Raw genomic sequence first — 14,761 nt, forward strand, 5'->3', positions numbered from 1 at the left:
CCTATTTCACTGGGCCAGAGTTGCCGACTTCCTGTGTTCCTGGATGGGTTCTCGATCCACACTCCACCCCAGACCCCAGCCCCACTCCACCCCTTCCTCCCAAACCCTCACCCCTGTCCAGCCTCTTCCCACCCCGTTCCACCTCCCCTGCCTCTTTTTGCCCCCACTTCTCCCCTGCCCCTCCCCACACCTCCTCTACGCCGATGAAAAGCTGATCACCAGCGGGTGGGAGGCCCTGGTGTGGGGGAGAGGAGCTGATCCATGGGGCTGCCGATGGGTGCTGAGCACCCACTATTTTTTTCCGTGGGCGCTCCAGCCCCAGAGCAGCCATGGAGTTGGCGCCTGTTTCACCCCTAGAGGTCAGGGTTCACACACACTATTGGATCCATATCAGTATGTCTACATGGCAAAAAAAGACCTGTGCCAGTGAGTCTCAGAACCCAAGGCATCTGACTCAGGCTCAAAGGCTGGAGCCAGAGCTCTGTTGCCGGGTGTCAGAACTCAGGCTCCAGTCCAAGACCAAACATCCACACTACTATTTTTAACCCCATAATGCAAGTCCAAATCAGTCGACCCAGGCTCTGGGACTCACTGCTGCGGGTCTGTTTTGCAGTGTAGACATACCATCTGTGGGAAACTTGCACTGTTCTGTTTGTTGAGTGGCTACCCAGAGGACTTCAAACAACAGGGCCATCAATCAAATGACTTTAAGCAATTTTTTTTTTAATATAAACAAAGTTCTTGAAAAGTGAAGAAACAGGACTCCTTGGTTCTATCCATGGTTCTGCCTCTCTTGGTACAGCACCCAGCGTAATGGGGCCCTGGGCCATGACTTGAGAAGAGAAGGCAGAGAGGGAACAGGATAACATATTCAAATATGTAGAAGGTTGTTATAAATAAGACAGTGATGATTGTTCTCAATGTTTACCAATGGTAGAACAATAAATAATTGGCTTCGTTTGCAGCAAGGGAGATTTGGGTTAGACATTAGGAAAAATTTTCTAACTATATGGGTAGTTAAACACTTTGCCTAGGGAGGTTGTGGAATCCCCATCATTGGAGATTTCTAAGAACTAGGCAGACATCTGTCAGGGATGGTCTAGGGATACTTAATTCTGTGTCGGAGCAGAATTATAGTGATCACTGGTCCTTCTAATCCCACATTTCTATGATTTCCATGCAACCCAAAGACTAAAAATCACCACAATAATAATAATAAGAATTCTTTGTGACTTTGGAAAGTCATGTTATCTCCCTGTGCCTCAGTTCTCCATCTACAAAATAGGGGTCATGATACTTACCCAATTTTGAGATCTTTGGATGACGAGTATTGAGTAAAAAGCATTATTGTATTATTATTTAAGATAATATTTTAGACTACAGATACACCGGCGGGTATTTAGAATACAACCCAGGATCAGCAACAGAGAGCAGTACTGGAAAAGCCATAACGGAGAATGGGACTGCAGTGATGTGACTTGTGTTGTGTTCCACCACTCCCCACCCCGGTTGTTATTGACAAAATACTGAACCATCTTTCTGTAGTATCCTTGACAGAAGTGGCAAACCGAAGAAGCATTGCAGTCTCTCCCAAATGCTCCTGGAAGAGTTGTAAGGGTGGGAATGGACCTGAGTAAACAGTGTAAAGTTCTTTCTGAAGTGCAAGAAGGCTGAGCGGGTAGGGGGGTGTTTGTGCACATTATGTGTTTGTGTGTGTGTTGTGCACACTGGGTAAGCACTTCTGGCCAAGATGGTAATGAAGAGTAAGAATGGGAAGGAGTCTTATCAACTAGTTATGCCCCCCACCCCTTGGTTATCTTGCACACCTGAGAAGACAAAGGGAGCAGAGCTACATGAGTTAATGAAATGGTCTGAGACCTTGATGCCTGCCTTATAGCACTCCTTTACTGGTGTTTCATATGGCCATGCTTCATTGATAAAACTAGTCCCAAGAAGATTTATTCATTTTGCAGGCATATTGTTTTCTCTAAAAGGGGTGATCACTATAATTAGGTGTTTTCCGGTTACTCATATTCCTTCTGTCTCTTTCAGATGCTTCTTGCTACAGCAACACAGTATACTGTCTAGAGAATGAGTGAAAGTGAGGACTGATTCTCTCATCTCTAATTCCATCCTTATTAGACCAGTGAAAAGTACAGCCTCTGCCTCTCACAGCTCCCTCATCCTTTGTCCTTGGCTGGCCTGATCTAAGGGCTTACAGAATATGTCTCCTTCTCAAACACACACACATAGACACACACACACACACATATTTGTTTTATACACATCCCCCTTACAAATACAAAACAAAAATTTCTATAAAACTATATCCCCATGGTATCTTTGTCCATTTATTCAGCTCCCCACCCGCAGTGTGAACATCTGGAAGTTGTTCCAACAAGTGTCCCTTTAACATGTCACTTCCCCCCTTCTCCCTCCGCTACATCCCATACACAGTTTGGAGATCAGTGAGTAGCATCGCAGAGTCCTGAGGTGCACTCGGGTAGGCCTGTCCTAATCTGTCTCACCACTTTATTCAGCTCAGTTGGTGCTGGGTACATCCCACTCAGCTCTGTTGCTGATCTCTGCGCTACCTCACCATGTAGCCAGTTCCGTCACATCTTTTTGCAAAGTCATTAGTGGAAATCGGTGATATTGCACTCTTGGCACTGGGGCCGCAACAGACTCCTTACGCCATATCTATTTCACTTCATTCCTACTACCCCTCCAATTTGGAGTTTGTATGTAGTTCTGGTGACTCCCCAAAGCATCAGTTGGATGAATTCCGGGTAGAAAGCTTGTGCAAATGAAACTCTGTTCCCCAGGTTCACCAAATGTGACAAAGATCCCCTGTTCACCAACAGATGGTAGTAGCAAGCTTCCTACCCTCCATACCTTCAGGCCACACACACACACACACACAAAACTACTGTCTATACAGCAGGGGTCAGCAACCTTTCAGAAGTGGTGTACCGAGTCTTCATTTATTCACTCTAATTTAAGGTTTTGTGTGCCAGTAATACATGTTAACGTTTTTAGAAGGTCTTTTTCTATAAGTCTATAATATATAACTAAACTATTGTTGTATGTAAAATAAATAAGGTTTTTAAAATGTTTAAAAAGCTTCATTTGAAATTAAATTAAAACGCAGAGCCCCCCGGACTGGTGGCCAGGACCCGGGCAGTGTGAGTGCCACTGAAAATCAGTTGCCTACCCCTGCTATACAGTATATATATTTAACTTTGTTGTTAAGTTCCTGGTTCTGTTTTTGGAACTTCATGCTCAAAGCTGATTAGTACCAACTGAGAACCAAACACAGACTGAATTGTCAGTCCTTTCTGGCCTCTACGACACACAGTGCTGAGGGCAATGAAGAAGGAGATTGGAGTACAGGTTGGTTATTATGATTGTCTCTGTAACAATAATTAGTTGTGACTTAGGACCCTGAGGCTGCTGGGATCATCAGCCACATACATAGGGAACCACCGGGTGTTTTTCACACAACTGAATTGCATACCGTATTCTAGTCAAGTAGCTAGATGCACCTGAATGCATCTTTCCTTTCTGCATCTGGCACCACCAGGAGCGCAAATGTTCTCGTTAATTGCCTGGACTGAATTCTGATTCTTTTACTGAAGAATGTTTTCTGTCCCTTAAACAGCGCAGTGTGAGCACACCTGGAATGGGCCTCATGACAGATTACATTCCTCCCCCATGGGTTGTTCCAATAATGTGCATTTAAAAAAAAAACATTTTTCATTCTTAAAACTTCAGTTGAAAAAAATGGATTCTTCCACAATCTGTACAATTAAACTCCGTAGCGGTGTACCAGGTTAGGTCTACTCTGAAATTTTGCTATGTTCTTTAGAAAATTTGGCCTTTTGAGGCAAAAATACAAAATTTGTGAAATGCCCCTGGCTCATCTGATCAAACCTGTGAATTTATCCCAAGAAGTTCATCCTTTTGCAGCAAAAAGCTGTTTCTGTTTTCCCTGAAGTGGGAAACCTGTGGTGACAATTAAAAATGGATTGATCCATCCTGAACATTTAAAAATAGAATTTTTTAAAAAAATTATTATTTTCTGCTAGTTTCCTTGATTCTCATTGTACAACATGCCAAAAATGTGAACTCTAACAATATCTTGGAGCAATTCCTTCTGGGAGTTACCCAGGGTGCATTTCAACTGTGGTCTCAACCCATGAACATTTTGAGGGTACCAGGCCCAAATAGTTGCTGAGAAACCAACATGTAAGGATAACAACAGTAGGTTAGGTACTCCTTCCAGTCAATAGAAGCTAAATTCAGCCATCATGTAATCAAGCTCAATTCAACCAACTGCAGTGTTACTATTATTATTACTTATTATTTGAATTATAGGAGCACTTGAAGGAGCCCACCCATACTGAGGACCCATCATGCTAGGCACTGTACAAACTGTCCCTACTTGGAGGGGCAGACAATGGGTGGAAGAGGAAACAGAGGCACAGTGAGGTGTCAATAGGGTTGTTCTTGTTTGCATCAAGTCTGAATTGCCCCAGTAGCAGCCAATGACATATCTTGTTGTTCACATTCTTTCCCCCACACATATGCATCCTTCCCCATGTCGCCTTCCCTGTCATTTTCAGTCCACGAGTTATGACCATCCCAAGTCATACATCTCTCCTGCTCCTTCTCCCCCATCCCTTCTCTCGCAAACTTCCCCACATCCCCATGTCTCTGTCTCATATGCCCCCTCCCTCACTCTTCCCTGTTTCCCTTCCACATACACTCTCCCTGTTTTTCATGTCCTCCAATTCCCCCACATAGCCAAGAAAGATGGCTCACATTCCTTGACATGTCAATTAGGGTTGAGGGGTGGGGCTTCCCTTCCATTTCAGAGAGACCAAGCCCACACTGCCTGTCATCTGTAAGCAATATGCTAGACATGTTTCTTTCTTCACTAAAAAAAAAAAGTAATTTATTTTCTAATTACAAAAGAGTATAGGATAAAAAAGAAATGATGACTGCCAGATGGCGAATCACCGTTTAGCAGGAGCAGGAAAAGAGAGGACTCAGTCAATCACAGGGTAAGTGATAAGACACTGCAGTGAACTACCGAAAAGAAAGGAAGCTCATTACACGAGGCACTAAATTATTCTTATTGAGACTTCTCCTCCTTCTTCCCTTCTTCTATTTTTTATTCTGAGCCATAAAGCAAGTAATTCTACTGAGACCCTCTTTGAAATGATTAACATTTCCATTTTAACTTTTGTTTTTTGATTGTGTCCCTGCCATTAATCTCCCTGTCTCTTTCCCTGCCCTGCTATTCACCCCTCCCTCTAACATGCTTCTTCATTCTACTGCTGGCCTGCACCCATGGACGCAGTAATAGAACTTCCTGAAGGTGAGGGGCGCTGTGAGTATTCTGGAGATGGACAGTCAAGTGCATGGGCAGCGGGTGGACCGCTGGCTCGGGGAGGCTAGCCCCCAAACCCCGCCCCTTCCACTGAGGCCCTGCCGGAGCCCTCCCAAGGTGGCCGCTGGCCCCTGCTCCCAGCCCCGGAGCGCCCCCAACCCCAGGCGGGCAGTCTCAACCCCCGCACTCCAGAGTGCTGGGAGGGCAGGCTGTGCAGTCCCAGTCCCGGAGCACTGGGAGGGCGGGCGGCGCGGTCCCAGCCCCCCTAGCTCCAGAGCGCCGGGAGGGTGGGCAGCAGGCACAGCCCCAGTGCCAACCCCAGCCTGGGCCAGGGCACAGGGGAACTGGGAAGAGCCAGAGCGGGAACCAGGAGGGAGCCTGGGGGCAAAGCGTGGGTGGAGCCACGCTCGGCTGTTTGGGAAGGCACAGCCTTCCCCAGCCTATGATCATGTGGGTTCACCACCCTTGCCCTTTGGCTGAATGCACTGCTGACACAACAGCCGGTTAGGTTGTTACCAGAAGTACTTTCCCTCAGAGGAGATGTTTAGCTGAGGTCCCTCCTGCACGTGAGTTGCAATGGATGTCCGGGGGCAATGTAAAAATCCCAGGACTCTGGCCTGCATTCTCTATTTCAGGGAAAGAGACTCTAACAACATCCATGGCCATGTGTGAGCTATTTCTGAGCAGCTGTATTTACCTCCACTGCAGTGCCAGTGTCTAAGTCATCATGGCCACATAAAGCATGTCCCTAGGTCTGAATAGCACTCTGTACAACCAAATTCTATTCTGGTGCTGCATCCGCCTATGCCCTCCCGCAGTGCAGCGTTTCAGTGAGACTGAAGTGAAAGTACAGCCCCTGTTGGGAAACTGCTGTAGAAATGAGAGTGGGTTTACACCACATCTGGACCGAAGATTTCCCATTTCCTTAGGGAAGTTACAGGGAGGCCTGCAAAGAGCTGGATGGCTCCGGAGATGGATAAATCAGATTTGTGTGTGTGTCGGAGGGCGGGAGAACTGATATCTCTAATCTGATGGGTGGTGCCCTGTTTGCAGCTAGCAACCCAAGAAAGATCTGTAAGGTAGTGTAGTCTAGTGGTTAGGGCACTGGACTGTGAATCAGAAGGTCTCTGTTCTGCTGCTGCTACTGGCCTGCCGTGTGATGCTAGGTAAATCACATCCCTTCTCTGTGCCTCAGTTTCTGCATCTGTAAACTGGGGATAATAACTGACTTCCCTTTGTAAAGCACCTTGAGCTCTACAGATAAAAAGCCCGGTGTTAGAGCCCTGCCCCAGCTCGCCCCCGCCCCACCTGCCATTCGCTGCATCCCTCCTCCCTCCCCCACCAAACCCTCCTGCCCGCCATGAGACCCCTTCGCCTGCTGCTCGCCTCCTCACCCCCCGGCCAGATGCCCCCACCTGCAGCAAGACCCCCGCTGCTCGCCTCCTCACCCCCCAGCCAGATCCCCCCCACCCGCAGCAAGACCCCCGCTGCTCGCCTCCTCACCCCCCGGCCAGATCCCCCCCACCCGCAGCAAGACCCCTGCTGCTTGCCTCCTCACTTCCCTGGCCTGCAGCAAGACCCCTGCACCAGCATGCTGATTGCCGCCTCACCCCAGCACCTGCCCGCCACTTGACTCCTCACTCCCCCACCAGACACTCCCCTCTGTCCGCAGCGAGAGCACCACGCCAGCTGCTGGCTCTCCAGGTCCCTCCTCACTCCCCCGCCTGCCGCTTGCCTCCTCACCTCCCCACCCGCCACTGGCTCGCCACATCTCTCCTCCCTCCCCCGTCCCTGCAGAGGAGGGATGTGGCGAGTGGCAGGGACCTCAGGAGCAGAGTAGCTGTAGTGGAGGAAGACTTACCAGGCAGCAGCAGGCAGCATGAGGGCCTTGGGGAAGGAGTGGAGCAGGGAGAGGAAGAGGCAGGGCCACCACACCCGGGTGGCAGGTTGGCAGTAGCTGTGCCAGGGAAAATTTAGTCTTCCCTGGCCTGTTATACCCGCCGCCCATGGCCTTGCTAAACTGGCATTAATATTAATTGTGTCAATGGGAATTTTAAGAAGCTTTACACTAGTATCGTTAGGCTGGTATTTTACTGCCCATATTTCTCTGGTCTGAATCATAGACTGGACACAGCTTTGAAAATGAATCAGGCTGACAATGAATACTTTTGTGACACTAATCAAAATAAATTTAGTGTCTACTACTGAAGAGGAACAAAACCTCTGGCACTCTTTTTAAGTACAGTCTGCTTTCCAAATTAGCTCCACTCTGTTGTCTTTTGCTGCAGAGAGAGATATCTCCATTTGGGTGTAACAGAGCAAACTGGTTCTCCATAAGTAGGAACCGATGATTTGTAACTGTGGGACCCTGGGGAATGGGTTTTGTGTTACACATCTTTTTCTCTTTATAGGTAGTACAGGAGTGGCTGTGGGAGTTTTTACCTAGAAAGTGCTCTTGGAGGGGTTGAAAGCAAGTAAGCGGTAAGGAAGTCCTTAAGGGAGACTAGAAATACTACAGCATAAGGTACTGAATTCTACAAAGACTGTAGCAGTAATTTATGGCAGGTTGGTCTTTTTCATTTTTGAAGTTGTGTAGGCAGTTTAATAAGGAAGCAGAGATTCCAGTCCATGGGTATATTTTTATTAAAATAGGAGGGGTTTAGCTTTTAGTGGTAAGGGAGACTGTTAATTGTACCAGATCATGAATATGGATACTTTGTTATCAATAAAAATCAAATCTTGCACTTGAAGAGAAAACAAATTACAATTAATTAATCAGTGGAAAACATTTCATTTGATCCAGGGAAAAACAGCTGGAACTATCAAATCTAGATGGGCAAATAGGATAATCAAATCAATACCACACTTTCTTATTGGCACAGAGCCACAAACTATGAAGCAAACGCACATGTGAATCCACTTCATTTCTATTAGCTGATTAGTTATATAATGAAGTTGAAGTCAAACCTGAATGGGAGCTAATCATTCATGTCATCCCCTGCCTGGATCTGTGTCTATACAAGAGGGATGAACCTTCCATACTGTTATTTTACCCATGTCTGGCACAGCTAATGTCATTTTTGGTACAAATTACACTCCTTCCAGCTGGGTTCCTAGTATCTACTTCTTGCTAATAGAAGGTTTAGTTGCTCTCTGTCTTCTCCCACCTCCACCTTCCAGTTCTATCTTATGGTGGCAAACCCCTTTCTTTACAGCAAACCAGAGCACTCTGTGAAATGTACAGTGTAAGTGGGGGCAGGAAACCAATAATAGCCCCAAAGTGCCCTCTTCCCACTAATCCAAGGTTAGAAGCACAAGGGATCAACCCAGTCCATTAATATAATCTTTAATCAGTGCCATTGTCAACAAGAATAGCTGTAAATAACCAGGGCCAGACATGCAGTTTAGTTAATGGGGTATTAACTGAGACTGGATTATAGTGCCCCAACACAGGGTCAGGGGTGCAGAGGGGGCGGGGAGGTGTTGGGTTGGTTTTGTTTTTTTTTTGGTGGTAGTTGTTTTTAGTGAAGTTAGCACTTGTTAAAATTACCAGTTGGTCAGCTGTGGACTGCAGACCTCTCTTTGTCAGACTTCTTCAGTGGATAAAGGCTTCTGCAAGGAAGGCTTTCCTCCCCCAGCTGCCAAGTCCTTCTGCAAGCAAACATCATCCTTGTTCCAGAGGGGAGTTCAGTCTCTGGGATACAGTCCTTGGCCTCCCTGGTGAGATTTTCCCAGCACTAACTGGCCCTTCTGTGGAGATTTTTGGCAGCTTGGGCACCTGTCTGCTGGGAACTGAATGCACCAGCTCAGGTTCACAGCCTCTCAAAGAGCCATCAGTATGGAAATGGTTTTTAGTCAATAACAACCTGAGCCAGGTTCACACCGCTAACCTGGAGATTAAAAAAAAAAAGCAAACAAACCCATCTCCTGTTACTACCCACCCTGAGCTGCCCAGTCTCTAATGGGGGAGAGTAACTGTGGCTGAAGCAGAGTCCACTGACAAATTGAAATCTTTAGAGTTTTATTTATCTACAGTAAGCCAGGATGAGCCCATCTACTCCTAGATGCATTAAATAGGCTGATATTATTAGCATTATTCACATGCAAGAAACTCTGCCTCTCTGTGGTTAGAAATATAGATTCCGAAGATGGGCAGTAGCTCTCTTAAATGAAAAGGAACAGGATTAGTGGCTTTTCCACATAAAAAGCCAATGGCTCCAAGTACACTGATATCTATGAGTGCCATCCACTTTTATGTCTCATATGGTTGCTTGTTTTGGACTCCGCTAGTGAATGAAGAAAGATGCTCCTATGGTTAGGGAACTAGTATAGGATTTGTGAGAGCTGGATTCAAGTTCCTGTTTTGCCACACTTGCCATGTGATCCTGGGCAAGCCACCTAGCCTCTTTGTGCCTCGGTTTCCCATCTGTCATTTGGAGATTAAAGCATTGCCCTACATCACAGGATAAATGTTAACGATTAGGAGATCCCCCAGTACTAAGATATCCTGTTTGCCCACCTAGATTTGACAGTTCCAGCTGCTTTTCCCTGATCAAATGAAATGTTTTCCACTGATTATTTAACCCTAGACATTTCTCTAGGGTTAGATCTGTTATTCCCAGCATTCTGTCCTGTAAACTGGAATAGCTTCTGCCACAAATGATCCTGTCTCTAATTGGTGACTTTTATGTCTCCAGAGTTGCATATGGATGCCAGAGTTCTCAGCTCTGTAACATAAGTATCTATTCTCTCTTCTGTTTCTTTGTTTCAGATAAAGACATGGTAATTCTCTACAGTCTCATTCTTTCTGGGGTCACAGTACTCATCAAACACCTTGGTCAGCTGCTCTAGTGTTTCAAGAATTACTCCTGGCAACAGTGTTTTCTCCCCAATGAGAAATTAAAGAAGCTTTACCTTTAGTTTCTCATCTTCATCCCCCTTCATCAGCTCTATAAACAGACTTAATTCTTGCTTTCATTTCTTCTCTGCTTGTGCAAGGTTTTTTGTCTGGAAATCCAGCACTCTTGGTGGTCTAAGTCCCTCTGTTTGCTCTTTTGCTAAGTGCTGCTTTGTTTGCCTGTTAATCACACTATCTTCTTTGCTGTGGGTCTCACTACACTGACCTCTGCCACCATATTGCATGTTTGGATACAGATATTCAGGCCTGTCTGCAAAGGCCTATACTTTAAGAATTTAGGTGTATTCTTATCACTTAGCTAGTTATAGAGGTATAAAAGAAAAAATCAAAATCACTGTCTGCTGGTGTAAGGGCCTTCTCTTACTGTGACAGTCTGAGGCCCTGTTCTGTGGCTAAGATCTTTGGCTAAACATCAGAGGCAGCCATAAGCTAGGAAGTGTATGGTCACATCCTCACATTCCAAACTAGTCACATTGAAATAAGGCAATCTGGGGCTGTTAGAAAGGTGATCCAATCTATCACCTCCAGAGAAAGGGAAGAGCCTAGAGGATATAAAAGGAAGTTTAGTTTGATAGTTTTCTGTTCGGTAAGTACTCACTTATCAATAGACACAGCTGGGAAACCCTTATGTCTTTATAGATGTAGTTGTGAAATCCTCAGTTCTGTATTGTTTTGTCATTATAGTTCCCACTTTGCTATTGTTTATTTGCATGGTCTCTGTCTGGTTCTGTGATTGTTTCTGTCTGCTGTATAATTAATTTTGCTGGGTGTAAGCTAATTAAGGTGGTGGGATATAACTGGTTAAATAATCATAATAGACTGTAAATTTGCATGTTACATGTAAATGTGGAAAAATGACAGACTGTAGTTATTTGTCTTTGGAAATGCATAAAAAGATCCCAGCCTACATACAATGACATGTATTGGGCAGTAAGAGGAAAAACAAGTGTGAATTGAGACACAGAAGAGACAGGTTTTCTATAGTCGAAGGTTTGTGCAATCATGATACTTCTGGAAGGGATCATCAACGTACAGTTTCTTCTCTTCCAGAAAGAAGTGCTCATTTGATCAAGGAGTTTACTTTGAGTTTTATTGCAAAACACTTGTTGCCTCAAGCGTCTTTTCTGTAGAATAGACTTTTTCCATAATTTTTTCTTGTAATCAGCTTTTTTCCTTAACCAAAGACCACAGTGCAGTCAGAGAAATCTATAGACCACAGATTTTACAGATTTTCTCGTTCCTTTTTGAAGGCTATAATATGTGAGAGTCCTCACTGGCTGCTGAAGGACATGTGGCAGTAAGGGTGTTGCACAGACTGGCAAGATGGCGGTAGCTGTCGTTACATGGAGGCTGTTGGGGATTTTAAGACCTCTGAATTTTCTGGTCCCTTTGGCCTACAACAGCTCCTGCAACATCCGTCTTATTTCTGGACTCTCCGTACGATGTTTCAACCGAGTGCAGGCACCATTAGCTTCCTCTGTTACAAAACCTCTGCTGTCTGTTGGTGATCGGTCACATGGGTGTCCTCTCTCCATCTTTAACAGTGTAACACCCTTACTGGTACATTATGTTGTTGCAGGAGCTGTTGTAGGCCAAAGGGACCAGAAAAATTCAGAGGTCTTAAAATCCCCAACATCCTGTGAGGATTCTCACATATTATAGCCTTCGAAAAGGAAAGAGGAAATCTTTAAAATCTGTGGTCTATAGATTTCTCTGATTGCACTGTGGTCTTTGGTTAAGGAAAAAAGCTGGTTACAAGAAAAAATTATGGAAAAAGTCTATTCCACAGAAAAGACGCTTGCGCGAACAAGTGTTTTGCAATAAAACTCAAAGTAAAGTCCTTGATCAAATGACCACTTCTTTCTGGAAGAGAAGAAACTGTATGTTGATGATCCCTTCCAGAAGTATCATGATTGCACAAACCTTCGACTATAGAAAACCTGTCTCTTCTGTGTCCCAATTCACATTTCTGTTTTTCCTCTTACTGCCCAATACATGTCACTGTGTAGGCTGGGATCTTTTTATGCATTTCCAAAGACAAATAACTAGATTCTGTCATTTTTCTGCATTTACATGTAACATGCAAATATACAGTCTGATTTGAATTATTGTACAAACACTTTAAATAATCATGATACAATATGTTAGGATTGGTTAGTTAAATTTAAGTAAAATGATTGGTTAAGGTATAGCTAAGCAGAACTCAAGTATTACTATATAGTCTGTAGTCAATCAGGAAGTGTGAGGTGGGGGATTGGAATCATGTTTTGCTAAGGGGAGGAATGGGAACAGGGACACAGGTATGGCTCTGTAGTGTCAGAGCTGGGAAGGTGGACACTAAGGAAGGAAATTGGAATCATTGCTTGCTGGAAGTTCACCCCAATAAACATTGAATTTGCACCTTTGGACTTTGGGTATTGTTGCTCTCTGTTCATGTGAGAAGGACCAGGGAAGTGAGCGGATAAAGGAATAAGCCCGTAACATTGCATATACCGTATGCTGGGTAATAACATGAAAGGACTCCATGCCCATAATTTTAAATAGTTCTCTTAATACAGAGCCAATTTACAAAGATGCTGCAACTGCAGCTAGCATTCCAGCCATGTGCACACAGACCGATGTTCTGGTGTTTCCTCCAAACTCCTGCAAAATGTGCTCCTCCATGTGCAGGTTGTTACACTGGGCACAGGTAGGATTGGGCTGTTCATCCTACCTTAAAGTTCTTGCTCAGTTTCTCTGCTGTTAACTACTCCTGGTCCTATTGTAATTAATGGGAGTTTTGCCATTCACTTCAGTGAGCCAGAATTTCATCCTCTGTTTCTTTCTTCCTGTTAATCAGGACAGAACTCTCCATACCTTCCTATTTGGAATCAGTCAGCAACTAGGCAAGTAAACCTGCTCCACTGGCTTAGTGGATAGAGACTGAAGTCACAATTTCCACCCCTAATCGTGCATGTTCATGACAGGCCAACAGCTGTGACCTCTGAATCATTAAAATCTGACAAAGGACTTGTTCTTTGGAGAGAAAAGGCTGAACTTTTATCCTGGAATAGAGACAGCTACCCTTGTGGAGACAAAAGACAGAATCACTCTCTAGTCCCTAAGGAAGCTTTCTGACCATCCTTGGTTACGAAGCTCTGTGTAAGCTTGAAAGCTTGTGTCTCTCACCAACAGAAGTTGGTTCAATAAAAGGTATTATCACCCCACCTTGTTTCTCTACACTATATTAGGTATGCACAGATATTGCTACATCTGTTTGTGGGCTGAGCATTTCAGGGGAGAGGCACATGATAATGTGCGCTCTCTCTCTTTGTCTCTCTCTCACACACACACACACACACACACTCTCCCCCTAGAGAAGCTGGCCAGATATGTGTGTGTGAATCGGCGTTGTACTCCCTGCTTCAAAGGAGCCATCACCATGTCAGTGGCTGATGCAGAGCTGCCCTGACATGACAGCACACATTCAGCTACGCTGCAAAATGTATTCATTATTACACAGAACACCAATGCAAGTTAAAACACCGTTAAAGGGGCAAGTTCTCAGGGGGCTTCTGTTCATGAGTTCATGTGCTGCAGGGATGTGTGCGTGTGTGCACACAGACACATGCCCTGCACACACAGCCTAACTGGGGTCATGAGGAGGCATTTGCATGTGCAGTTCAATATATGCACATCCCAAATGAAAGGGATATGCCTGCATTTTATATGTGCTGAGACGTACTGACTCTTTAGCTCCCGTTCTTTAATCTAAATGGGCCCAAAAAAAGGTAATTTCTGAATGAAAATGGGAAATTTGGACCAGATCCTCCAGTGCTTTGAGATTGCACTGTTGGTGTGGTTTGGCCACAGATCTGGGTAAAAGGCCTCATGAGGCTCATCCGAGCCTAAGGGTGGCCTTTCAGTGGAGTGCAGCCAGTGAAGGGATTTATGCATTGCATAGGCTTCTTGCTGCCAGTGTAGTGGCCAAGAGTTGTGTGGCTACTGAAAACGGGAAGGGAGGTCAGTGTAATTACAGCAGTCCTCAGACTGCTATAACAGCACACATGGCAGAGGTACAGAGCAGCACCATGGATAGGGAGGGGCACAACTGGATGTTTTAACCCATCTTTAGACACCGTCTCCTGACGTGCTCTGGGCATACTGGGGGTATTTGAGCATCTGACCCTTTATCTTCAAATCACTTGCTTCTTCCTACCGGGACAGCAAATTCTAAATACCGGGGCAGTCCTTATTCAGGCAAAAATGGAAGTGTTACTGACAAAGGGCAAGGTAAAAATGGAGTAAGAATCTCAGGATTTGGCCTATGGGAGGTTTAAAATCCCCTGGCACGGAACGGTCCCCCTGGATTATCTAGCCACAGCAGGGCCAAGGAAGGGTGGAAAAGTAGCCTCATCTCTGAATTTCTTGGCTTTCCCCGCCTCCATTTAAACTCTCACTGTTATTTA

General features: G+C 45.2%; 1 pseudogene; it reads left to right on the plus strand.

Moving 5' to 3' along the window:
- The first annotated feature begins 11,636 nt into the window (after positions 1-11,636).
- Positions 11,637-13,006, plus strand: LOC144267468 (large ribosomal subunit protein bL35m pseudogene; annotated as a pseudogene).
- The last annotated feature ends 1,755 nt before the right edge of the window (positions 13,007-14,761 follow it).

Source organism: Eretmochelys imbricata, chromosome 7, assembly GCF_965152235.1.
Source record: "Eretmochelys imbricata isolate rEreImb1 chromosome 7, rEreImb1.hap1, whole genome shotgun sequence".
NCBI lineage: Eukaryota > Metazoa > Chordata > Testudines > Cheloniidae > Eretmochelys > Eretmochelys imbricata.